The sequence below is a fragment of the Lepidochelys kempii genome, chromosome 8 (genome assembly GCF_965140265.1).
Source record: "Lepidochelys kempii isolate rLepKem1 chromosome 8, rLepKem1.hap2, whole genome shotgun sequence".
NCBI lineage: Eukaryota > Metazoa > Chordata > Testudines > Cheloniidae > Lepidochelys > Lepidochelys kempii.
Genome location: NC_133263.1, coordinates 89,879,763 through 89,905,644, shown reverse-complemented (window position 1 = coordinate 89,905,644; position 25,882 = coordinate 89,879,763). Strand labels below are relative to the sequence as shown.

The window sequence follows — 25,882 nt, the reverse complement described above, 5'->3', positions numbered from 1 at the left end:
AAAGAGCCGAGAAGAGAAAACAGGGAGGCGTAAGGTATTTTCTTATTGTAATTCCATTAACCTGGAAATTCTTCATAGATACCAGAAAGGAACCCTTCATATTTCAGTAATGGTCTCTCTTTGATAATCCTAGCACAGTACTAGTTTTAGTTGCTCCCTAGTAAACCTTAGGTTTTAGGGTAGTAGCTGTAAACAGTGCTTTTTAAGATAAACAGGAATGTTTATTTTATGCAAATATGTTAATTTATTTGATTAAATTCCTAAAAGGCTGATAATCACAAGAACAATCAAGTCAACTTGAAAATGCATAAACATTCAAAAGAACTGTAATTTCCTTCTCTTGGTCTTGAAGTAAGAGATGGTCAATCTAATATGCCCCCAATTAATCAGATTTTGGATTTTTAATCCAGTTGACTGTAATTATCTAACTCTAAAAACAAATCCATGTTAAAGAAAAACTTGCCATAAAACACATTAACGACCAACTGCAAGGTAAAAATTAGTAACGCTAAACAGATTTGTGTGTGCAATATTATATTAACTAGATAGGTCTGGGCACACAGTATTCAACACAGGAACAAGTTTTACTCATTTTTGCAATTTTTTTTCAAATTCTTTGTAAACTTCAATTTAATTATTTCACTGAGGGGGTCCCAGGATGCTTCATTCTTTCAGAAACAGCTTCAATAAGCAAGGTATTATCACAAGATTTCATTGAGGGGGGAGGGCAGACATAACTTTCTGAGCCATACAAAAATATTTCCGTGTCAAATGTGCTCTACAATCTAGCTATCTGTGCTTATCTCTTCTCATTTTCCTGCTTTGGAGTTCACATTTAAGTTGAAGAGTAAGAGTTTAATTTTAAAAAACGATTAGCTGCACAATCACTGAAGTTTCAGAACAGTAAGAAAATTTTTTTTCAGCATGTGCTCTGCGTGCACATGCAATGGTTAAATCTAATCTGCAAGTTCGCACGCTCAAGCGGAAAAAAAAAATAGAACCGTGTTTCTCTATACAATACTCTTTTGACTACATGTAAAACAGATTTCTTCCCTTTTTTAAAAAGGGAAATTAACAAAGTTTACACCCAGCACTCTAGTGCGCTAGGGACATGTATGCACTAATGCAGTAGTCAGCAGTCCTCTACCTATCAGCCCTGACTCCTCACACTGCAATGATTGTTCATAGCACCTTCTCTTAGTGGGCACCAAAGCTGTAATGAAATTCTAAAAAAAGGCAGAAGTCACAACCTAGTGACAGGCTTGGCGGTCCAGTGTCATTTTAAGCTACTTTGCATCCTGATCTGGGCTGGGACTGGAGAGACCCCACATGCAACTTAACGAGCACCGAGGGCCTCTCTAAATTAAGACTGCTTTCCAGGTGGTCCTACGGGCTGCAGCAATGCCCAGAATCCAGGCACTGCTGAGGCCCACCCCAACAAACCGCTCCTCTCCTAGCCCACCCCATCACAGAACATTCCTTGTATGTGGAGTTAGGAGGGGTCCTCTGAGGGCAACATTACTGCTATCTTTCACAGCTTCTGTGGCAATGGAATCCTCACCCAGCTGGAATCAGAATATTTAGGGCCTCTTATACACCTCCAACCCTTTTACTCAGCATAAAGTATCCAAAGCAGGAGTGAAGATCTCATTCCAGACTATTTCAAAAGAGCTCTGGGCCAGATTTTCAAGTGCCCAACACCTGAGATTGTTGTCAGATTTTCAAAAGAGTCCAGAATGCAATGTAATGATCTATTTTGAAGATAAGTATCAGAGCGGTAGCCGTGTTAGTCTGTATCCACAAAAAGAACGAGGAGTCCGTTGGCACCTTAAAGACTAATAGATTTATTTGGGCATAAGCTTCCGTGGGTAAAAAACCCACTTCTTCAGATGCATGGAGTGAAAATTACAGATGCATCTGTAATTTTCACTCCATGCATCTGAAGAAGTGGGTTTTTTACCCACGAAAGCTTATGTCCAAATAAATGTTAGTCTTTAAAGTGCCAACGGATTCCTCATTATTTTGAGGATCTAGCCCTAAGAGCTTAGAGGAGAAAGCTAGGGATCAGATCTGACAAAATAAAAGGCATTCAAAAAATCATTTGAATGGATAACAAAAATACCCAGATTTGAGAAAAATGCAAAACCTTTCCCACAATACCACACACACACAAAGTCCAGTCCCTGAAGACTGAAGGAACAAGAGAAAAATATATCTTTATGCATACACTTTATTTTGTGACATGCTTAAATACCACTGTGATTAATGCTGTACAAGAACTTAAATAGATACCTTCAAAGATTTAAGATGACCTTCAAAGGAAAAAATACTCCGCACTCTTTTGCTTCTCTATAATGTATTTAAATGCCTACTTTATTTTGTTTTAAACACATGAAAAATGTAGGCTTTTTTTTTTTTCAGCTGAAGATCTCAAACTAATGGATTGTGACATCAAGACCCTGAAACCTTGGCAAATGAGATAGGAATGGAGTTTAGTCAGAGACTGTTTAAAACTTTGGTTTTTTATTAGCTTTTGTTAACATCTAATTAACTCAGACACACACAGGAGAAAATTTATCTTTGTGAAAGACTCAACCTCTGCCTGTCCACCTAAGGACTAAGAAACTCCCACTGAATTTCCCTAGTTCTTCCAGGAGCACTTCAACAACAACAACAAAGCAGGAAAAAACAAAACAAAACACAACTCCTTCCAAGCCTTCTTTATCCAGACTGAAGAAGGGAAAAAGTGACAAATATCCTCTCTCCCCTGTTTATGGATATCCAGAAAACATGATATTCCTTAGCTACTAGTTTCCCCTTTGGCCTAGATGTTGAAGAAATCAAACATAAAATTCTTTGTTTTTCTTAAAAGGGCCCATCCAGGTGTCCAGTTACAGGATTAAAGGCTCAATTATCTTGCACTAAATACAATACCATCTTGAAAAGTGAATACAAATAGTATCCTGAGGTCCCACTTTAGTTGTGCTTTAATTACTTCTATATCAAATTTGCTTGGTGTACAAAGTTAAAATTTTATTTCTAGTTATCCTATGATCTGAAAGTCAAGCTAGATTCTCTCCTCCTTTCACATCATCACCAATAAAAAAAAGTTCTGGGGGCCAAATTAGGTTTCATTTATAACTGTGTACTGCTATTGGCTTTTAAAGGGATTGTGTTTCTATAACAGAACATAATTTGAAGATACTAGGGCAGCCCAGGTGTAACTGAGAACTTAATCTGGCTTTGCCACTTTTTTCCTTTATTACTAACAACTATGCATGAAGAGAAAAGGATAATTTATTTTTCAGATCACAGGCTGTGGGGTTGAATTGGGTTATTTGCAGATCTAGCAGTTAGAAAAAGACCTCCTTTTACCTGTAAACTAAGAAAGCTTGATATGAAAATCAGTGAACCACAATTAACACAGAGTTTCATGATACCATTTTTAGAGAATCACCTTTTAGATTTTAAAGAATGCAGTTTAAATGCTAATGTTCCTATCAGTATTTCCAATCAGGTCAAATTCTTAATAAAAATATATCACCGTATAAAAGCCCTTAAAACTCTTCTTACAACTCCTCCCCAATTATGGGGCAGAAGGGGCGGTGATTAAGGGAGCTTTAAGAGTGGAAACAATCCTGTAGGCTGCCTGATCTCTAAATAGCTTTTACAAAAGGGTATTTATCCTCTCCAACAGAGGTACAAATTAACAGTTACAAACTCTTATAATTAGAAGGTTTCCCTTTACTTTGTTCCACAGATGTGTGCTACAACATAAACCATCTTTGTAAGGTAAGTCTATGCAACTAAGTTCTACCAGTGCTTAGCTTTTTCTTAAACTTATCTCACTGAGCCTATGTTTGGCTCATTTAGTCCTGCAATCTTATGTGAATATGTACTCAATGAGTAGTTCCACTGAAATCAACATGAGCAAAATTATTCATATGTGTGTTTATAGAACTGGGGCCATAGTTTGATCTTTCTCATATATTTTAATTAAACAAACCTTTGCTTTTTCAGTATGAGTAAGGATTTGTATAACTTTGGCAAGCCCTAAATCAGCTAGTTAGGACAAAATTAAAGTTAAAAAAAATGCCAAAACCCTCAGTCTTTCAAATTTACAAGAGTACAAATGTGTATATTTTCAGTCTGCTCAAGGGCCAGTTAAGGATCATTCACAGGTAGTGTTGGGCTTGTGCCTTAAACTTGCAAAGTTACGCCAAAATCCTATCTGATCCCAGCAGACAAATTGCAGTGTATTTTCTGGTCCTGAACAGCTCAATTATATATTCTGAAAAGCAACTAATGCATATAGTTGTGGCTTCTTGTTAATTTTTTAAGTCTTATCAAAAAGAGGGCCAAATCCTGGAGGTGTCTAACCTACATCTAGTTTACCAACCAATTCAGTAAAATCAGTAATGATCTTCTGCCCAAGCTTCAAACTGTATGGGCAATTAAGAGTTTTAAATGGAGGGAGGAGCTTGCTAGTTAGTTCTGGTAACATGATGGGCTATGCTTTAGCACCTAGGGTTTTCTAAAAATTAGATCATAGTCGTCCAAACTGCTAATGTTGCTAACAAATTACAGGTGGACTGTGAAGTAAATATAAGGTAACAGTCCTATTTGCAAATGTAAATTAGGCAGTTAGGCTCCTATGTCTTATTGAAGCATAGCACATAAGCCCCTAAATGCTTGTATCATTTGAAAATGGGACTTAGACTGCTAAGTCACTTATGCCTTGCAATGCTGAGCTAAGCAACACCTAAATACCTTTAAAAATCTGGTTTCAAGTGCCTAGCAAACCTATTTCCTCTTAATTCTTTTCCCTTTTCAAACACTCTAGTCTACTTCAATTAAACTTCAGAAAAAAGACTCAACCCTTTGACAGATATTTCTACCTCAGACACATTTTACAAAAGCCTAAGCTGCCTGACAAGAGTTTAATGGAAAGGCCAATTAAACATAACCTAAAATCTAATGACAGGTTTCAGAGTAGCAGCCGTGTTAGTCTGTATTCGCAAAAAGAAAAGGAGTACTTGTGGCACCTTAGAGACTAACAAATTTGCCAAAAAGTACTTCCTTTTCTTTTTGCTAAAATCTAATGTCATGAAGAAATATTAGTCAACTTCTATAACTGATTTCATTATTCATATTTGTCTGATGCACTGTTCACCAAACTTAGCTGGTGACTTAATATCAAAATATGAGTTAAACTCTGTCCACCTGCATATAGGTGCAAGTATCACAGCATAAGTTAACTGCTAAATAGTATACGTATATCGTACAAATCAGTTACATGTTGTAGCAGAAGTTGACAATGTTATGTATAACTTGGGCCCTACCAATTTCATGGCTATGAAAAATGTGTCACAGACCATGAAATAAGCCCTTCCCCATGAAACCTGATCTCCCCCTTGCTGATGGGAACACCCCAGTGAGGGGGCTCCTAGCTGCAAGTCCTGTCTGGGCTGGGGAGGGAGAGGACTTGTCCTTTCCCTGCACGGCCACTCTCAGGGAGATCAAACCCACCTTGGAGTACCTTCCCCCTGCCCAGCCTCAGAGGTTCATGCAGCTGGAGGAGACTTGTGGAGGTGGGTCAGATATCCCCCTGCTCCTGGGAGGGCCACAGCTAGCGGGGCTCCTGGGTGCGAATCCCTGCTGGGCTGGGAGGGGACAGCTCTTGTCCTTCCCTTGCATGGCAGCTGTGGGGGGGGAGATGAGACCCACTTCCGGGTACCTTTTGGGTTGGGACCCCCCATGCATACAAACACCCCGAAATTTCAGATATAAACCACTGAAAACATGAAATTAACCAATTTTAAAACCCTCTGGCTGTGAAATTGATCAAAATGGACTATGAATTTGGTAGGGCCCTGTGTATAAGGGATGAAGAAGTCCTAACAACAACCTGACTGCACATAAATATAAAATATTTACCAGAGAAAATTTAAGAATTCTATTTCATGCTATCACTAGGAAGGGAGATCCTGTAAACAGGTTGGCAGGGAAGGGATTAACACACCATTTTGTGAGAGGGAAGACCAAAAGTACTGGACCTGTGTGAAGAGCTTTACAAGTTAGTAGGGCTAGGTTAGCTTTGTGGAACCAGTTCTGCCTAAGCACACAGAGAGTTAAAGGATTGCAGTCTTGTCTAGACACAGAAACGTCAGATTAATTTAAGTCATGGTTTTGCAGCTATTTAGCTAAACTCAATGCAACTCTGTGTGGACATGTACATCTGTTTAAACCTAGCACACATCAGTTCAACTTGCCCTTGTTATGAAAACTAGACTTACATGATCTAAATGTCCACATACAAAGTTTGCATAGAGTTAGCTAAAGCTGTGCAAAACAACACCTTTAACTAAACCAGTGCAACTTCTGTATTTAGCCCAGGGCCAAGTGTAGTAATGAGGAAGGATCTTTAGGAAGAGGACTGGAGCTGAAGAAAACTAGAGGATTCCTCCACTTCTTTAGAACTTAGCTAAAGCAAGCCACACTTTACCGGTACTTTAGCTGAGGGAAGCCCTGTTGTAGCTGCGTTTGATCACTAAAGAGACAGGACAGACTCAATATTTACCTTTCTGTTTCACAGTGAAGTTCACTGCAAAGGTGTATAAACTTCACCCTCCCTTCTTGCTCTAACCACCCTGTCATACATTAAGTGTATTTATTGTCAAATAGCTGTGGAACAATTTTAATTGCACAAATAATGCCAGATGTCTTACATACAAGCATGAAGGCAAAACAAAGATAACTGAATGAGAGAGCTTACAGTGTAAACCATGGTGTTGTATATTACTCCTGGGAGCATTCCGCGTACAATATTTTAAATTTCTGCATAATTCTGCAAATTTTGTCAAAACACCACTACATAATCACACCAGTTTCAATTATTTTGGTAAATAATTGAAACCAGTTTCAATTATTTCAAAATACCTGTCAACAAGTACGTCTGTAACAATACAGACACACAAAATTTTCCCCAGGAGTAGAGAGGAACTAGGTTGTCCTAAGAGTTTCTTTAACTGTTTCTCTGTCCCCTTCCTCCCCAGAGCCCAGCCGAGGGAGGGGTGGGGGGGGCAGATATCGACAACCTCGCCCCCCCAGCCAATACCCCCCCCCAAAAAAACCACAGCCCAGATACCCACACCCCCACACTAGAGCCCAGCTGTGGGGGCCTCCCCTTTTGCCCAGACACTGTCCTCCCCCTCCCCTGAGCCCATGGATCCAGAGGAAGAAACAGCCTGATGCTCAGTCCCAGGCTTGCAAGGAGTTTCCTGAGCACCGCCCACTCCTTCCCTCAGGGCGTGCTGGGAACTGCAGCTGCCAGAAACCCTCTAGGTCCTTCCCCCTCCCCAACAGCGTCTTCTATGTGCAAGAGTTCTGCTGAGTCCAGTGGCCCCTAGCTGCACTGCAGCCCACTTCTGTGGGGGGGAAAATAAATTCTGAGCACATGTTAATTTCTGCAAAATTCTGCATTGCACAGTGGCGCAGAATTCCCCCAGGAGTAGTATATTTATTCCTCTCAAAGGACATCCAGTTCAAATTTCCTTTGTCAAGAGACTTTTTTCAAATTGCCAAATCGAAAGAAGTCAAGCTGTGTGCTGCTGACTCTTGGTATATAACCACAAGCAGATTCACTAACTGGAATATAGAAGAGCATTTTATTGATCTATGAACCAAAACAGAATTTTCCTTCTTCTAAGTGTATTGGCTCAGCAGTGCTAGCAGGAGCAAAAATTCCTTTTTGTCAATAAACAGATATGACCCTAAGGCAAACAGGGATCAGAGAGATGCTGAATAGGAATATGTTGGTTTTTAGAGTTATTTTTCTGACCATAGCTGCACTTTCTGGAAGACATGTGAACTTTGAGTATCCTCTAACGTCAAGATTTTTTAGATATTAAGAGACTTTCTAAAAAAATCAATAGCTAATTTTTAAAAGTTAAATAAAAGGCAATTAAGCCATCCTTTGTCTGGGGGAGTCAGAGATTTTTGTCTGAGAGAGAGATTTTGTTATGAAGGCCATGAAGTCATAAGATTACATCAGAAGAATCTGAGTCCATTAGGAATGTAAACCACTCAAATAGAACTCATCACAGGGAGGGAGGGGAAGTAGTGTTATGTATAGTTCTAGAACCATAGGTATATTTTTAACAATAAAGTCGAATGCTTATACCAATGTTACTCCATCTACAATCCTCAGGCCACCATATCAGGACAAAAAATGCCACAGAGAAAATGGAGAAGTTGGGAAGGATTCTATGTTGAGTGAGAGTTGGAGGACAACAACTTGTTTTCCAGCTCTCACTCAATGGGAATGATCATGGAACGAGTGTGTTTCTAGTGGGGTTCTGCAGAGATCAGTACTAGCTCCGATGCTATTCAACACTTTCATCAGTGACTGGGAAATAAATATACAAACTGCCGATAAAACTTTGCAGATGACAGACTGCTGGAATGGTAAATGAGGACAGGGTAATAATACCTTGATAAAAAGAAAAGGAGTACTTGTTGTACAAGTACTCCTTTTCTCTTTGCGAATACAGACTAACACGGCTGCTACTCTAATACCTTGATAAGTAAGGCTCATGCAAAAAAAAAAAATGCATTTTAATCCAACCAAATGCAAAGTTGTACACCTAGGTAAGAACAAGGAATGCAGGCCATACCTACAAAATGCTGAAATAGCCTCTCATTCCCAACATGATTCAGTATTTCTACCACTTCCTGGCTAAACGTGAAAGACAAGGAGCATGTACAAAATTTATAACTTGGATTGAACAAATGCCTTCCTATAATCATAGCTGATTCATATATATTTAAAGGTTGAGTTTTCCTTTTTCTTATTGTGTAAGAGGCAATCCGCTTGAGTAAAGGCATACACCAGAGAAATGATTACTGTGTAAGTGGCTCCATGACATTTATGTGGCTTGGCAACACTGCGCAAACAGCAAACAATGCAAACGAACAGACCTCAATATGAAGCAATCCAGTAGCGCATAACAGGGGACACATCTAGCTTAAGCACCTGACTAATGCCTTGTAAACAAATATGGCTTAGTCCAAACAACCATTTTCAGTATGATCTTAAACTCTGCTGAAAAGGGGAAACTGGTGGTAAGTGACTTACGGATGCCAAGCAACAGCAAGTTGTTAGAATCCTGCAGCTGCCCAAGTTCTTGACCTGCTACTTTAATTTTATTGTGGTTCTATGTGCCGCATAATGTCTGTAAAAATGTGAGACTCAACCAGTCCGGTGAGTTTCACCTCCTGACAAACTCTGCACAGAGTCTAGGTCTGAATGCCAAGACAAGCTAACGCAAAGGAAACAAAAGTTAAATCCGGAAGTGTCCAATTTGTTTCAAATGACTCTTCCAATCACAAATCCATTTGTTCCACATTGACAAAACTGGATATGGATTTTCAAAAGTTGCATCTGGGAGGATGTACCAAAACAACATCACCATTTCCTTGAAGGATAATTAAAATCAGAATAACTAGGAGTGAAGAAACAGAAGCAGCAAACAAAATGTCAATAATGACACAATTTTGTGTACAGAGTCTTAATTCTCACCTATGGCCCCATATAGGTCTTTATGGAAAGTGAGTAACAATATGTAAACATGGCATGTTATGCAACAAGTTGTAGAACTAATGATTTTTCAATCACTTTTTAAGATGAGTTAAGGGAAAGGTTAGGCTCTTAACTCCTCTGGTTAATAAACAACCAAATTTTATAAACAGATCATTACTATAACATAATTGGCTGAAAAGCCATGAATAACCATTTAAAGGTAACAAGCAAAAGGAGATAATTAAGCTTTTTTATTTTTTAAAGCAAGCCCTGACACACTGTCTCTAGCAACACTACATTATTTTCCTACAGTTGTCCCAAAATTGCTATGATGTCACAGTTCAGGGCAACTGTCACACTACGGCATCCATCTTGTCTATGCTAGCATCACCGTGGTGTTACCATGCACAGGAGGTAGCAACAGTGGAAAAATCTTAACGGAGGAGGAAAAAAGCCTTTGGTGACTAAAGAACTAGTGAAACTGACCAAGAGGCAAGAAAGTACAAATTGAGTGAGTGGAAAGGTTTTGGTTTTTTTAATCAAGACTGTTTAAAACTTTGATACCTACTGAACACTTGGTCAATCTTAAAATTTAACATCCTTGCTTCTTTACTTAAGAGGATGGGGGGGGTTGGCTCACCTTAAGTCCTCTAGCAAAACTAGCTGCCAGGGAGGACCAGACTTTGCAGGCCATTTCTGTTATTTCCAAGATAAAAGACAATGGAGGAGAGTGGGGAGAATTTTAAGGCTTTCATACTGTTCATACAATAAAGCAAAAAAATAAATAAATAAAAGCCAACCCCGATTTAAAAAATCCTTTGCGGGTCACCTTTAAACTGAGTGTCTAGCCTACCCCACCATCTTCTCATCATTAATTCTCTAGTGAGATCACAAATAAGATAGCCAATTGCTTTTTGTATGTTGTTTGCTTTTGTCTTGTCCTTATCATGTTTGCCTAATAAGAAAATAAATCTTGGCATCAGTAAGGATTCCAACCAGCATTCTTGTAACAGCAGTGTTCTTCTTTTGCTTGAGGGGAAAAATAGACTCCTAGCATACTGCTGCTATGCAAACTTTGGTTATTTGTCATAGGTGTTGCAATTGAGGCAGGGCACACAATAGCTCCGCCCAAATATAAGCTGTCTATGATAGATGCTCTTGTTTTAACTAACTTGCTTTTGAGTCAGAGCCCAAAATAAAGTATTGAACAGCCAATATATCAAGGGGGTATATGCTAGAAAATTAGGTTGGCATAATTACAACAAGGTAGTTAAGCTGACCCAAGTCTCCATGCAGACAGCACTAGGGCAATGGAAGAATTCTTCCATCAACTTAGGTACCGCCTCTCAGGGAGGTGGATTACCTATACCGACAGTAGTGTCTACACTGAAGCACTGCAGCATTGTAGCTGAGCCCCTGTAGCATTTCAAGTGTACACAAGTTCCAAGTCTCAGAGGGTATGTCTACACAGCAAGCCGTATCCCGCAGCAGCGAGACTCAGGTTCACACTAGAGCACTAAAAACCGATGTGTAGATGTTCGATTTGGGCTTGGCTGCTGAAGCCCATCTGCTCCTTAGGCTTCAGAGCCTCAGCTCCAGCCCAAGCCCAAACGTCTACATAGCTATTTTTAGCGCCATACTGTGAGCCTGAGTCCGAAGACCCAGGTTCTGAGGCTCGCTGCTGCAGGCTCCTGCTTGCTATGGAGACCTATCCTAAGAAGCCCAGCTGTCAGTTCTGAAACGTCAACGGTTATGTAGATGTACCTAGTTTCAGTCCTTCTATCCTACTCTGCTGTCTCCAACTCAAAACAGGTTAAATAAAATAAGGTTAGCCACAGAACTTTACTGCAAGATAAAATCAGCACAACCAACCCAAAGGCTCATGCCAACTCTTGGTTGGGACTCTTGGGAAGTATACTGCTGTTACAGACATCCTTATATCACCTGTTCAGGTTAGGGTTCAGGATGACAAGGCATAGACGCTGACACGGTGGGTGCTCTGGGGCTGGACCACCCACAGAAAAAAAAATAGTGGGTGCTCAGCACCCACCAGCCACCCGTCAATCAGTTGTTCGGCAGGCCCCACCAATCAGCTCCTCCCTCCCTCTCCCCTCCCCCCTGTGCCTCCTGCTCACCACAGATCAGCTGTTTGGTAGGAGGGGAGGTGCTGGAGGGAAGAGGGGCAGAGCGAGGGGGGAGCGTACTTGGAGGAAGGGGTGGAGCGGAGGCGGGAAAAGGCTGGGTGGAGGCGGAGCAGAGGCAGAGCAGGGGTGGAGCACCCCGGACGAAAGCTGAAAGTCAGCACCTGTGTCACAAGGAACCTCAAGTATATTCACTTTTGAAGGATTACCACATGGTAGTAAGGGCACATCTTTTATTTCAAATTAAAATTATAAATCAACGTTCTATTCCCTTTTTGCAACAGGATGAGTCTGATTCATCCTTTGTGGATTAGTCAACAAAAAATACAATTACAGTGGGACAGATATTGTTTTCCTGTTTGCTACAGTGGAAATGGGTATGGATTCATTATAAGAATTTCCAGCTAATAAAAGTGAAGCAGTTTGAAAAATATCATTTCACTTGGAACATTAGCAGGCTAGTTTTCATCAATTTAAGTTTAATATAGGAGTTAGAGCATGGATGGGCAAATATGGCCCATGGGCTGTATCAGGTACCATCAGGGCTTTGGATCTGGCCCACGGGATTGCCACACACACGCCCCATGCCACTCCCAGAAGCAGCCAGCACCACATCCCAGCGGTCCCTGGGGGAATGGGGGGCCAGAGGGCTCCGTGCGCTGCTCTCGCCTGCAGGCACTGCCTCCTGCAGCTCCCATTGGCCGGGAACGGAGAACCACGGCCAAAGGGAGCTTCAGGGGAGGTACCCATGCGGAGCCCTCTGCCTCCCCCTTCTCCAGGGGCCGCAGGGATGTGGTGCCGGCCGCTTCCGGGAGCGGCGTGGGGCCAGGGCAGGCAGGGAGCCCGCGTTAGCCCCACTGCATGTTGCTGCCACCCCGCAGCCGCTCAATGTAAGTGGTGCCAGGCAGAAGCCTGCACCCCAAACCCCTCCTGCACCCTGAATCCCCTGCTGCACCCCTCCTGCACTGAGCCCCCTGCCGCACCCCGCACCCCTCCTGAACCCCAACAGCCTGTCCTGATCCACCTTGTACAACCCGCACCCCTCCTGCGCCCCAACCCCTTGCCCTGAGCCCCTTCCTGCACACCACACTCCCTCCCACACCCCAACCCTCTGCCCCAGCCCTACATTCATGGCCCTGCATGCAATTTCCCCACCCAGATGTGGCCCTCAGGCCAAAAAGTTTGCCCACCCCTGAGTTAGAGGATGATGATTAATAACTACCACTAATCACTTATTTTAATAAAAGATCTCAATTCCCTGTAAATTCCTACTATGCAGTTGTCACAATGGGTGAACAATTGGTACTACCCTCTACAATTCCTTCTCAGAATATTTCTCAGAATAGTTCTGCTAAAGTGATCAACAATGAAATGGCAGTGATACTTGAGTTGCCATTAGGGTTCAGAGTCACTAATCATTTGAACAACAGTAGCTGTTAGAGGCCACAGCAGTTCAGGGCTCTACTGTAGTAGACACGGTACACACATATATAGGGCCCTACCAAACTAGCGCCCATGAAAAACGCATCACAGACCACGGAATCTGGTCACCCCCCGTGACATCTGTGAAATCAGATTTCATGAGGAGACCAGCATTTCTCAAACTGTGGGGTCCCGACGCAAAACGGTGTTGAAGGGGGGGGTTGGTTGTAAGGTTATTTTAGGGGCATCATGGTATTGCCACCTTTACTTTGCTGTCTTCAGAGCTGGGCAGCGGAGAGCAGCAGCTGTTGGCCAGGCGCTCAGGTCTGAAGACAGCACCACCGGAAGCAGCAGCACAGAAGTAAAGGTAGCAGTACCGCAACCCTCCCTACAATAACCTTGCAAACACCCCCTGCCCATTTCTTCTTGGGTCAGGACCCCTACAGTTACAACACTGTGAAATCTCAGATTTAAATAGCTGAAATCATGAAATTTACTATTTTTATGTATTTTTACTATTCTTATGACCGTGAAATTGGTAGGGCCCAAAACATACAGTATAAGACAGTCCCTGCCCCTCAGAGCTTTTGGGTGTTAAAGCTCCCAGTGGGAGCTTTTCAACATCAATTACAGTCAAGCACCTAGCTCCCACTGGAAACAAAAACAGGAGAAAGGTGCCTAAGCCTGTCAGACAGTCAGAGTGTAAGGAGAAAAAGGCAGAGAGGAGAAGTGACTTGCTCAAGGTTAGACAGCAGATACGTTGCAGAGCTAAGATCAGAACACAGGTCTTTCGACTCCCCCTCCAAGAATTAACACTTCATTGGTAAGCGGAGGATTCAGTACACACCTATTTCAGGTGTTTCAATCAGTATGCAGACTCAGGGAGACCAGAGCTACATCTGTTCATAATCTTAAGCTTAGTTAGAAATTTAACTTTTAAAAACTTAAATAGGTCAGAAGCCAGAAACATGTCAGTACGACATACCACTGAGTACTGGACAAGCCAAGTCCAACAGCTGACACCTCCCTCCCCTTCAAGTAAATCACCACATTCAAATGAGTAAGATTCCAAACACTTAAAGCACAAAGCTATCAACTGTCAGTACCTGTTGTGGTTTTGTTAGCCTGCTACAGCGTATAACTTGTTTAACACCTAGTTAACATTAGACTGTTCTTGCTATTTTTGGAGCTTAGCAGCAGCAGAGCTGGATTAGAACTGTGACCGGTTATTCTGGGTCACTGGGGTTTCTCTGCTATAAGCATTTTTAGCAAAAGTGAGTCTCTCTTATATCAACATGGAAAAACTAATATCCATTTCGGTGAAAGAAAATATAATGTTCTTATCCTTCAACGGGCATTAGAGTCACTGGATCCTGTGTAAATATTCCCTTTGAATCTTTAAGGGCCAGTTTCAAATATGTTCCTATCAAATAAAAAACTGCAGTCAGTACCCCCACTCATCTGTTTTCACTGGCTTCTCAGCCACTTCCTCCCTTCGTTCAGCATAATTTGAATTTTGTCTGCTAACTTAATCCTATAACTTCCCACCCTTTCCTTTCCCTCATTTTATCTGCAGAAAAATGAACAGTCCAGCAAAAGACACCTATTAAAAAGATCAACAAGTGTTAACAGATTACTTATGATACAACTCATCTGAATAAAGAGATTTATATTCATGTCAATGTTGGCATCAGAAATATCCAGACAAGTACCAACTGTGACAAAAACAAGCTATTATAATGAGGATGACAAAAGCAAGATATGAAAAGTGACTCATTTTGTATTGCGCTAAATGGAATTTGTTCTTCCAATTATTTCTTCCAACTTAACATTTCTTTTCTATTAGTTATTTATTAGATAGCTTATGACCCTACTTAGCCAATCAGAGACAGCAGGGCTTTGGAGCGGAGCCCGGAGCTGGAGCCCGGAGCAGTGGAACTGCAGGTTTTTGCCTCCCAGAGCTGGAGCAGAGCCAGAGCACAGAAAGTCTTGACTGCTCCAGTTTTTGGGTTTTTTTTTTTCATTTTCAATCCAAAATGAATGATATTGAGCAAGAAAGTCCTAAAGGTGACAAAGTTTCAGATTATATAAAAATTGATATTAACAGCTACTTTACCACTTTACGTAAAGTGTCACAGTTATTCTCACTTCAGCCAAAATCAAGATTTAATGTATAGATACAAAATTACAAAGTTTTTTGGAGATATGTTTTATTAAAGAATCAGATAATTATCAGACTTCCGGCAACACTGCAGACTGCTCCCACCCTTGTGGGAAGGTTAGGCGAGTACGTACTCACATAGATTAGTTAGATTAATATGTGTTGATACTTCTTTTGTAAGGGTTGATCAATGAGACGCGCTGAGTGCTGTGATTACGGAAAAGTGTGACGCAAGACGCAACATTTAAGATATCACAAACAGGTATATTACAAAAAAGTTTTTGTTTATTGATATATTAAGATATCGCAAGAGATATTAACCACTTAAGCTCATTTCTCACACGGGCTCCCATTACTGGTACATGTGTTCATTTGTACATGGTCCTTTATCACTCTGGCAGACTTATTTTATGAGTCATCTGTTCAACGGTCTTTTGGTAGCATTGTTTGTAATTTTAAATTTGCTGAAAAAGTCGCATGCAGCAGGCATATAAATATACAGTAAGCATTTTTGTATAAATTAGGAGTGATTTCTGTGATATATCCAGAGGGACTGGAAAATGTCCAATGCAACTTTGGGGGTGAATCCTTAGGCCATTTTAAGAAAAAACGTTTCTGTAAAATTCTTCCTAAGGCAGCTACAGTCCCTTCAAGGAGGTGATGAAAAGTTAATTTCTGATTAATATCTCAAAAACGCTTTAATATAAAGTAATGTAATATAAAGTAATGAAATTATGTCTCTGTCTTAGCGTTAGTACGTGCTACCATATTACATTATCCAAAATTATTTAAACCATAGGCATCCCAAACTGGCGGTTGGTCATTTTTATTTCATATTTCAAGAAAGGCTTGTTGTCGACTGCCCCTAGCTACGAGCAGTAATATTATGTTCCATAATAAGTTAATAATTTTTGGTTATTATTTATTACGTTTAAAATTTATGGTTCCAATATTGAAAAATAAGTAAAATTGTATCATTCTAAGCATCTAAGCAGATTAAAATTTTTAAACAGTTTTCTCAGAAATGGTTAATTATACAAAATAAATTAAGAGTACCATTTTAATGCATGTTTTAGCATTAAATCATATTCCAAGGTTGTATCTGTTAAATAGTTGAAGATTTAAAAAATATTAAATAAAATTGGCCAAGTCCCCCCCAGTTTAAATAATTTTATTTGAATGATTTTGTATGACAGAACGTTGGAAATAAACTTTAAAGGGAAAGCAGATTCAAACTGCAAGCACAGTCCTTTTAGTAAAGAGCAAATTTTCAGAAATATGTTTTTCCTTCATTAGGCTGGAAACATTATACAAGTTAGAATCTGTTATTTGCTCTATCGTGTATAATGTTTCCAGCCTGATGAAGGAAAAACATATTTCTGAAAATTTGCTCTCTTTACTAAAAGACTGTGCTTGCAATTTGAATCCGCTTTCCCGTTAACGTTTATTTTCAACCTTGTAACGTGTAGCCTCATTACTTCCCAACAATTAATGTTGTAGAACAGCGATAGCACGTACTAACGCTATGGCACATACCAAATTTCATTGATATATCTATATTAAAGTGTTTTTGAGATATTAATTAAAAAGTTGGAAAATATTTCAAATATTTTTACAGCAAAATTTCATAAGTACTAACTTGCAATTTATAAATAAAAATTTATATTAAAAATACTTCTTACTTCATTAAAACTGCAAGAAACATGTTAAAATATTAAAATATACTTTAATCATAATTTTGTGTAAAAAGAAAAGGCAATCGTTTTTGTCCAGAAAATCCAAAATAAATTTGAAGTACCTTAAGTGGTTAAGATATCACAAGCAGGTACATTATAAAAAAATGTAATGCTTTTGTCTATTGCTTTTCGAAGATCATAACAAGAAATATTTGGATGCGGTAGCAGCACAAGAAGATTTGGCCATGGCTTCAACCAAAAAAAACAACAAATCTGCCTCCCCAGTGATTGATAGCTGATTTACAGAAAAGGATCTCAACGACGTCTTTACTTTTGAATTTGAAAAGCCCAAATTTGGGCTTTTGGGAAAAGCAAAGAAGAAATCAGCAACATGCAAGGTGGAAGAGGAAGTGAATGGTGAGCTCAAACCATGTAGCTTCAGGACAAGTGAAGCGAGTGCCGTGAAAAGTTTCAACCTTTGGCGGTATGTAAAACGTAACCATCCTGAAAACTTTGTGGCTCTGGTTACAAAAATGGACCAGGAAGATGAGGCAAAACAGAAAGCTGACACAGCTAAACGACATTCATCTGGCTCTTTGAAAACTCCTGGAGAAAAGATTTTTTGTGGAGCTTCATCTGAAAAGAAACCCAAAATTCAGCAAACAAAACTTGACATATTTGAAGTCCTCAAAGGTTACAGACACCATGGATGCCAATACTTTCTGTGAAGGGCTGATGGAAATGGTTTGCTTGAGCTTAACACCGCTCATTACCTTCAGGCTAAAGAACAAAGGATTCCAAAAAATTGCAGGTGAAATGGATCAGCAGCTTGGCGTTTCAAAGGGGCACGATGCGGTTCGTCATTTAGTTGTCAGCACAGCTGAGTCTGGTCGCAAAGAGCTCAAGAAAGCTTTGGATCAAAAATTGTGCTACCTGAAAACGGATGCCGCAACCCGTGGAAACAGAAATTTCCTTGCAATCAATGCTCAGTACTACGAAGAAGGAAAAGAAAGTTGGTAAAAACACTGGACATAATTGACACTGAAGAGCGTCACAATTCTTCGTACGTGAAAAATCAAGTAAAAGCTATTTTAGAAAAATTTGGGATCAGTGAAGTGCAAGTACTGAGCATCTGCATTGACAATGCAGCAAACATGACATATGCCCTCAAATTTCAGCAAGGACAATGAAACCATTTCTACCTCTGAGAACAGGGATGTGGACAAAACTATTTTGCCTGATGAAGGAACTAACGGAATGGATGAAATCAACCGCAACATGGATGCTGCTGCGCAATGTGACCCTAGCCTCATACTTCCAACATGGCTTCATGAGGACGACTCAAAAGTTCAACTGATGAGGTGTGGTATCCACACTCTTCAGTTGGCAATCTGGGATGGACTAAACAAAGAACATGCAAAAAAATTTCTGGCAAAAATCTGACAAGTCATTGTCAAATTACGAACATCAAGTATTCGAAGTGTTCTGCTTGACCTACATGGGGTAACTCAATCATTGGATACTGTGACTCGTTGGGGTTCAACATTTGTGATGATTGATCGGCTTCTCATTTTTCAAGCTTACTGTGAACAACTGGCTGCTGCTGGAACAAGAGAACTCAAGTTAACAAAAGCTGAATGGGACAAAGTGAAGAACCTGCGAGACCTCTTGGCAAAACGAAACCAAGCAACCGTGAATCTTCAAGCTGTTGATGTAACCCCAGGAGTTTTAATGAAGGAATGGTGAAAACTGTCAAAATTCCTGCAAGAAAATGGTGGACAAATTGCAGAAGGAATTCTATCCTCCATGCAGAAATGCAAAGAGAAGCTTTTTGACAATATTCAATTCCTTGCTGATGTTTATGTTGACCCATGGTATCGGATTCTTCTTACCTCAAGGGAAATACCAAAGGCAAAGGAAGGACTCCTTGATATTGCTGACTGGAAAAACAAAATCTATTGCTACATTTGAACTCGGCGAAAGAGGTTGAAGAAAACTGAACACAACGAAAGGAGTCATCCACAATCAAATTTGCGGTTTCGGAAAGTTCACATCCTTCAGAAATAGCAGGCTGTTCTCAAACTTCTGTCTCCACTCTGAACTTGTTCGACCATCCATCCCCATCCATCCCTGAAACGTCTTCAACCATCACAGGGAAATGGAAATAATTCAAGCACCAATTCTTCAGAAGATGACGCCTTCGAAAAGAAATTGGATAAAGAAAGACGCCGGCGAGTTTCTGCAATTCATAATTGTAATGAAGATTGTGAGGCGATGGAGTCTATTGGCAGGCTAAAAGTTAAGTCTGTTTTTGAGGCAATTCACAGCTATCCACACCGCATTCAGGCTGCCTGTAGAATTGCTTAGAGCATACCAACAACTCAAGCTAGTGTAGAGCTATTGTTTTCGGCTTTAAAGTTAATTTTAAATTATTTGCGGCAGGCTATGAAAGATGACTTGATTGCTGCAATAATTTTTTACAGAATGAATTATGAATTCTAGTTTGTATCATTGATGACATTTAAATTATCTTTTAAGTCTGAATAAAAATGTTTTTTTCAAAATTACAGTATGCACTTTTTTATTTAGTTAAAAATTAATTTGATTCGGAGCGCAGAGTCTGAGCGGAGCTAGAGCAGTCACTATTGGTGCTGGAGCGGAGCAATTCAAAAAACCGGAATAAGAGACACCTTGTCAATCTGATTTTTTTTTTTGTCAGTTTCCTAATTATTCTAAAAAAGTCTCCTAGTCTGTGAAAGACTCATATAACTAGACAAACAGAAGGAAATGTTGACAGTGACCATATATAAACTACTGTCAAAACCACAAAGCAATTTAATAGAATAATTTTTCCTATAATTTTTCATTTTTAATAACTGTAGGTATTGTAACAGCAAGTTTAAAAAGAAAAGTCTGTGAATTTTAAAAAAATCTTTTGTCCCTTTGACTATTTTACTCCTGAGTTCTCAAAATCCTACCTCTTGAGGTTCAGGTACCTCTTCTTTTGTTTGTTCTATTCTCCTAGTAAGATGGATTTTGGTATCCTTCAAGCCCTTTAAAAATCTTTATTGTTGAACAGGGCAAGCAGAAAGCATTATAACTATCTGAATCATATGTCAAAACAGTAATCATATGTCAAAAAGCAATTTATCATTCAAAGGATTATCTTCTCCTCCACATGCACACAGCTCCTTAATACTGAAGGGCAAATATACTTCCTACTGTTCATTAACTACTAATAGATGAGGTATGGGGCCAGAACCAAGACCATGGATCCAAACTCCTTTGAGATCAGCATCTAAACTTTTCAGCTCAGGCTCCTCTCTATAAATTAACTCTTAGTTTGTAAACCTGCTTTTTAGCTCATTGGTATTCTTCATGAAGCCTAAAACCTATTTTGTCATGTTTTCAGTGTAAAATATGTACATCTCCTCCAGCTCAGGCTGGATGTATGATCAAACTTACAAATTGATTGTGTGTGTGTATTTTTAATTTTTTTTTTTAACCTGTACTTACCAAAATAATACAAACACTTTGCTGTTTAGAAAAATTCAGAATAAGCTCTGAGGTAGAATGTCTGAGGACTCTCTTATGGAGTTTCTCCACGATTCTGTGGAAGGGGTGGGGAGGTAGTACTATCCCCAATAAGCTGGAGAGCCCACCTTCAAACTGGCAGAATCCCAAAGACCTGCATGGATTCTACTGGATTTGGTTCAACACTGGATCTGACCCATGGCACCCTTCATGCATCCCCACTAAACTGTGGCAGCATGGTGATCCAGGAATCCCTTTGGAGTGCGCTTCAGAAAAAAGAATGCAGCTTAAAGTCTTTGAAGCTGGGGGGAGGAGGAGGTAGGGAGATATGTGCATCCCTCCTACTCTTCCCTCTGTGTAGACCTCAGATTCCAGAATCTCCCTATAAGGCCTTGAAGACAGTATTGTGGTGGTGGCTTATATTTCCACATAGGAAGGGGGAAGCCTGTGCATGGATTTGAGGGAGATCCAGGCACTAGTTTGCAACACTATAAAATGCACTAACATTTCTATAGCTTTTACAAATTTCATTTGATCATGGCACAAACAGTCTTTGTGAAAGCACCTTTCTCAGTAAGCGTCTTCCACTCATCCAATGAAGAACCCTATGTAACTGTAACTTTCATTCAGCCTAGATGTGTGAAAAATACTTCCAATGGAAGTATGCAAGAGTATTAGAAACGTTATTGTGGATTTCACCTTTCTGAAGTAAACAAAAGGAGACTAATAAAACAAGGATTGGTTTGATTTCAAAAGTTGTCACCTCTTTTCTTAATATGTCAAGAAAAATTCCCAATAAAAAGCTTTGTTTTTCATTTTGTAACTTAGACACCAGTTTGTTTTCCTATTATGTACTTACGTGGGGGTTTTTACTTCCTGCATTTTAGCACTATTTTAATAAAGACCATAAATAAATTAATAGGGAAATACTCAACTGTTCCCAAAATCTGTTAATACACCTCTACCCCAATATAACGCAATCCGACATAACACGAATTCAGATATAATGCGGTAAAGCAGCACTCCGGAGGCGGGGGGCTGCGCGCTCTGGTGAATCAAAGCAAGTTCGATATAATGCGGTTTCACCTACAACACAGTAAGATTTTTTTGGCTCCCGAGGACAGGGTAGAGGTGTACTTCTAATTTCAGAATCAGATTCTCTTTTAGAACCATATTTTAATATTAGTTACTTTTAAAGAGGATTCATATCTTATTCTTTGAATACTAAGATTTCTTGAATTCAATGAAATTAGAGATTCTTTCCAGTTTTAAACATGTTTATATTCTTCAGTAAGTTATTTAAACTGTTTAACACTTTGATTGTTTTAAGCACAGTATAGTAAGCTTTTTCTAACCCCTCCCAAGAAAAACTCTGCGGTTTGTGGACTTGCTCTGTACAAGATTAACAAATCCTCCTTATAGGAATCTGATGAAATGCCTTGCAAATATTGTGAATCCCAACTGAAAAGTAGATGGCATTCGCAAAATAGAAAGGGAACTGTGGGAATATGTGTGCAAATGATATTTTAATATTCCACATTTGATAGCAGTCTAATCTTATTTATGACACAAGAACCATAAATTCTTTTTCTGACCTTCCAAAGTTATTTCAATGCATTTACTGCTCCAGTATAGGTAATCTGCTTTGTATTTATAGCAGCACGTGCCATATAATGCCATCTAGTACAAACTAAGCTCAAGGTGCAATTTCCTGCACACTTAAAAAGTGCCTGGAGGAAGTGCCTACCACTCCCCATATATGGTCACAATAGAACTTTAGTGCACACTGTCCACTAGTGATTAAGCAGCATCTAAGATATGTAATGGTACTTAACCAGAGTCAGGGAACTTGTACTTTGATTTTGCCCCAAAGAGCCTGTATGAAGTCTCTTGTACAGAAAATGTAATTTGTCAAAGCAAGCCTCTGGAGTTAAAATTAAGAAAAGTTGAAAAACCTCAATCAAAATACCTTGTCAAATGTAATGCTTAGCTCAGTTCAAACCCAAACACTCTGAATGCCGGCTTAGTTGTGGGTTGGTTGTATCCTCCACTTTTTCAGGGCCTGAAGCACTATTTCCATGGCATCTGTAAGCTATGCAGGACTGAATCTCCTTATTACCCAAACACCCAATTTTTCAAACAAAGGATTCTAATGTACGCTGAAATGTTCATAAGACTGGTACTATTTGTAACCAGACTGAGTTTAATCAAGTTTCATATTGAAAGACTGCTGTGTAGTCTCTGTTCTAGTCCCCCTTATACTTAAGCATTGGGATTGATCTATTTTAGTAAATATTTTACAATTAATCATTTTCTACGTCTGTAGTCAATTACTAGACTCTGAGAACATATATTTTTTTTAAATAGTCTCCTCCTGACTTGACTGTAGTGTTTATACTGCTAACACTGACAGTTAATTCTGTTAGATGTTTGGGGTGCAGGTACTTGGATGGGGCTGAAGATCAGATGTGATGTGCCAGTTAGGCAATTCACCCATTCTATCTCAATGCTTGCCCAACAAGAGCTAGTTCGGACACTTTATAGTTACTGTCTTTAAAATGCACAATAAACTAGAGATTATGAAGGGTGCCAGGAGAGAGCATCTTCTCTTTAACCAAAAAAAGAGGTACAACACTGGCAGTGACAATGCTAACTTGGGCCCAATCCTGCAAACATTTTGTAAATAGCATTTGCCAGACCTGGTCCTTAGTCTGCACAAGTAAAACCAAAACTAAAAATAATCATGTTTCAAAGTATTGGGCTTCATTTACCTAAAGTAAACTATGCCCCAAAAAAAAAAAAAAATAACCACCACCAGCTGATGTTGTGGAAGACCTGTGATCTTGAAATTAGTTAATGTGGGTCCTTTCTGGCTCGTGCATCTCCACCAAGAAATTCTTGCATTTGTAAAATTTTACTCCAACTCGCATCAACAAGCATTTTTGTCTTCTTTTCCATAGCTTTGGTTCATCTAACAGATTTTTAAAAAAATTCTTTAAAAAATATTTAGCCATTGCACTTTAAATTCACCCTACCTTAATCTGAATTAACTTTCAAGTGTAGACAAAGCCCTGAGTATCACAAGGAACATATTTTGTGAGAAAAAAGGTGCCATTTTTACACATCTTTCCTGACCATAACACTACTTTTAGTACTAATGAGCACTTATCAGGATTGCACTATTTTGTATCTTCCAATGACAATAAACCGTACTAATACTTTTGCAGAATATAATTTTGCACTCCAGCGTTGTAATGATTTGATTATTCCTGTGGACAGAAAATATAAACTGTTTTCTTAAATGGAATTTCAACACTTTAAACTATCACAACCTGTGACATGAAGTAGCAAATTTAACAGGTTTTTCCAACGTCACTATACATGGCATCAAAAAGAAAATTAACCGAGTGTGATGGGTGTCAACATCTCAGAGATGGGAAAATTTATGTATTGCCAACATTACCAAGATTCCTGCCCACAAGAGTTTAGAGATATAGACTTTAACAGGTTGCATTTTCTTATCGAAATGTCTAAACTCAATGTAAAAATGTCACTTTTTAGGGTGCATTTATAATCAGTCAAGCGTTGAGCCCCTTATGAGCTTCCACCTGGACCACCTATTCCTTTCTGCAAAGGAGAGTTCCTTTTTCCTACTTCATGCCTAACATTTCAACTTGTATACTTCCTTGTTCTGATACACCTAGTCCTTATTATGGTGGCTTGTCTTCTAAGTCAATATTTTCCAAGAGTTACAGCTTGCTTCCCTGTCCACCCACCCCAAATATTCCCTAAAGTACACATCTGCAAGGTATAAACATGGAGTCCAGATCAACTGTTTTAAGAACAACTGCAATAAGTACCAAACACCCAGGACGAATTATTCCTGTATGTTTATGCATATCCTACAGAACTGGGGCAGGGGCGAAGTTTGATCCTTCTCACTGCATTCTGGTTACTGGGATGTGTGAAAACTAGCCCGACTCATCAGATTGAGGGGGGGGGGGGCGTGCCTTGCCTCAAATACAACCGCCTGGAGAACACAGGATGTTCTTGCACGATATAAACAGGATGTCAGCCATAGCGCTTCTGGCTGGGCTGTGAAAATCCAAATTGCAAAGGCAGCTTTTTTGAGGGGGATGTTTAACTCTTGATCTCCCGTCTTAAACTCAAGGCCACACCAAAGCCCCTTGCCGCCCAGCGCAGCCCCGCTCCTGCGCCGCCCCCCACCCCCAGCTCTGCGGCCCCCTAGCTGGCGGTTCGCTCTGTCCTGGGCTCCCCGCTACGCCGCCCTGCCTGGGCTTCCAGGGGCAGCCCGCGCGACGGGGCAGCCCGGGGGGCGCCCAGCTCATCGCACCCGGCCTCAGCCGCGCTCCGCTTCCCGGGCTCACTCACCGCTTCCGCGTGCGGCTTCCAGGCGGCGACGGGAGAGTGGCTGGCTGGGGGGGGGGGGGAAGGGGGAGCCCGGCCGCCCCGCTTCGCTCACTCGCTGCCCGGCATGGCCCCGGGCCGGAGGGGCTCCCTGTGGGCGCTCGAGGCGACGGGAAGAGCGAGCGGCGCTGGCTCCGCGGTAGCCTCGTCTCCTCCTGGCTCAGCGCAGACAGCTCGCTCCCGTCTCAGGCTGTCCCGCGGGGCCTGCGCATGCGCACGGCGTCTGTTCCCCCCCCTCCACTGCCTTAAGGTGGACTGGTCCTTTCTTCCTACCCCCCCCCCCCCACCTCCTCCGCCCCTTGTCGCCTTCCGCCGGAGGACAGACCCTCGGTCCCCGCCCTCAGCCCGTGGGGATGGAGGGACACCAGCCGCCGCCGCCTGGATCGCCCGCTGCGGCGGGGGGGGGGGAAGACCCCGGAGCCTCAGCCGGGACACTCCCGCAGATGGCGGCCCCCGGCTGTCCGCCTCTAGGGGCAAGGGGCCGCCGAAGCGGCTATAAGGAGCCCCCGGGCGTTACGTGGCGTTTGCTGAGGGCTGGCAGGGTGCTCGGCGCTGAGCACAGCACGGGAAGCGATATGGGAGCTGCCCTGGTGGGCTTTGCAATGGAAGGCTGGCCCCCCAGAGACCAAAGAGCCTTGCATAGCAGCGCACACGAGGAGCAGGGAGATTTCTGAGCTCTAGGGTTGCGTATTTCCGGCACAGGAGGTTGGTTTATCAGGTGCACCAATTGAGTCACTAATGCCCAAGAAGTCACTCCATACAATTCAGCCTGAAATGCTCTGATAGGGGAGCCTTCCAGCGACATCCTACTTCAAGAAGGAAAGGTGGGAGATGGGGGAAATGGGGGTTGGTAAAGATCGGAAGGTAACAGGACAGAAAGATCTGACAAAGAGAGGTTGCTAAAGATAGCTTATTACAAAATAGCCTTAACTAATAACAA

The 25,882-nt window shown here is 40.9% G+C and overlaps 1 protein-coding gene across 3 annotated transcripts in view; it reads right to left on the bottom strand.

Annotated features, from left to right (window-relative positions):
- The window catches only part of JAK1 (Janus kinase 1), a 101,882-nt gene extending 76,724 nt beyond the window's left edge, over window positions 1–25,158 (bottom strand). For all 3 annotated transcript variants that reach the window (XM_073357433.1, XM_073357434.1, XM_073357437.1), the window contains exon 1: window positions 24,907–25,158. The gene's annotated coding sequence lies outside the window, so the exon portion shown is untranslated. The remainder of the gene's footprint in view (window positions 1–24,906) is intronic.
- Between the last annotated feature and the right edge of the window lie 724 nt (window positions 25,159–25,882).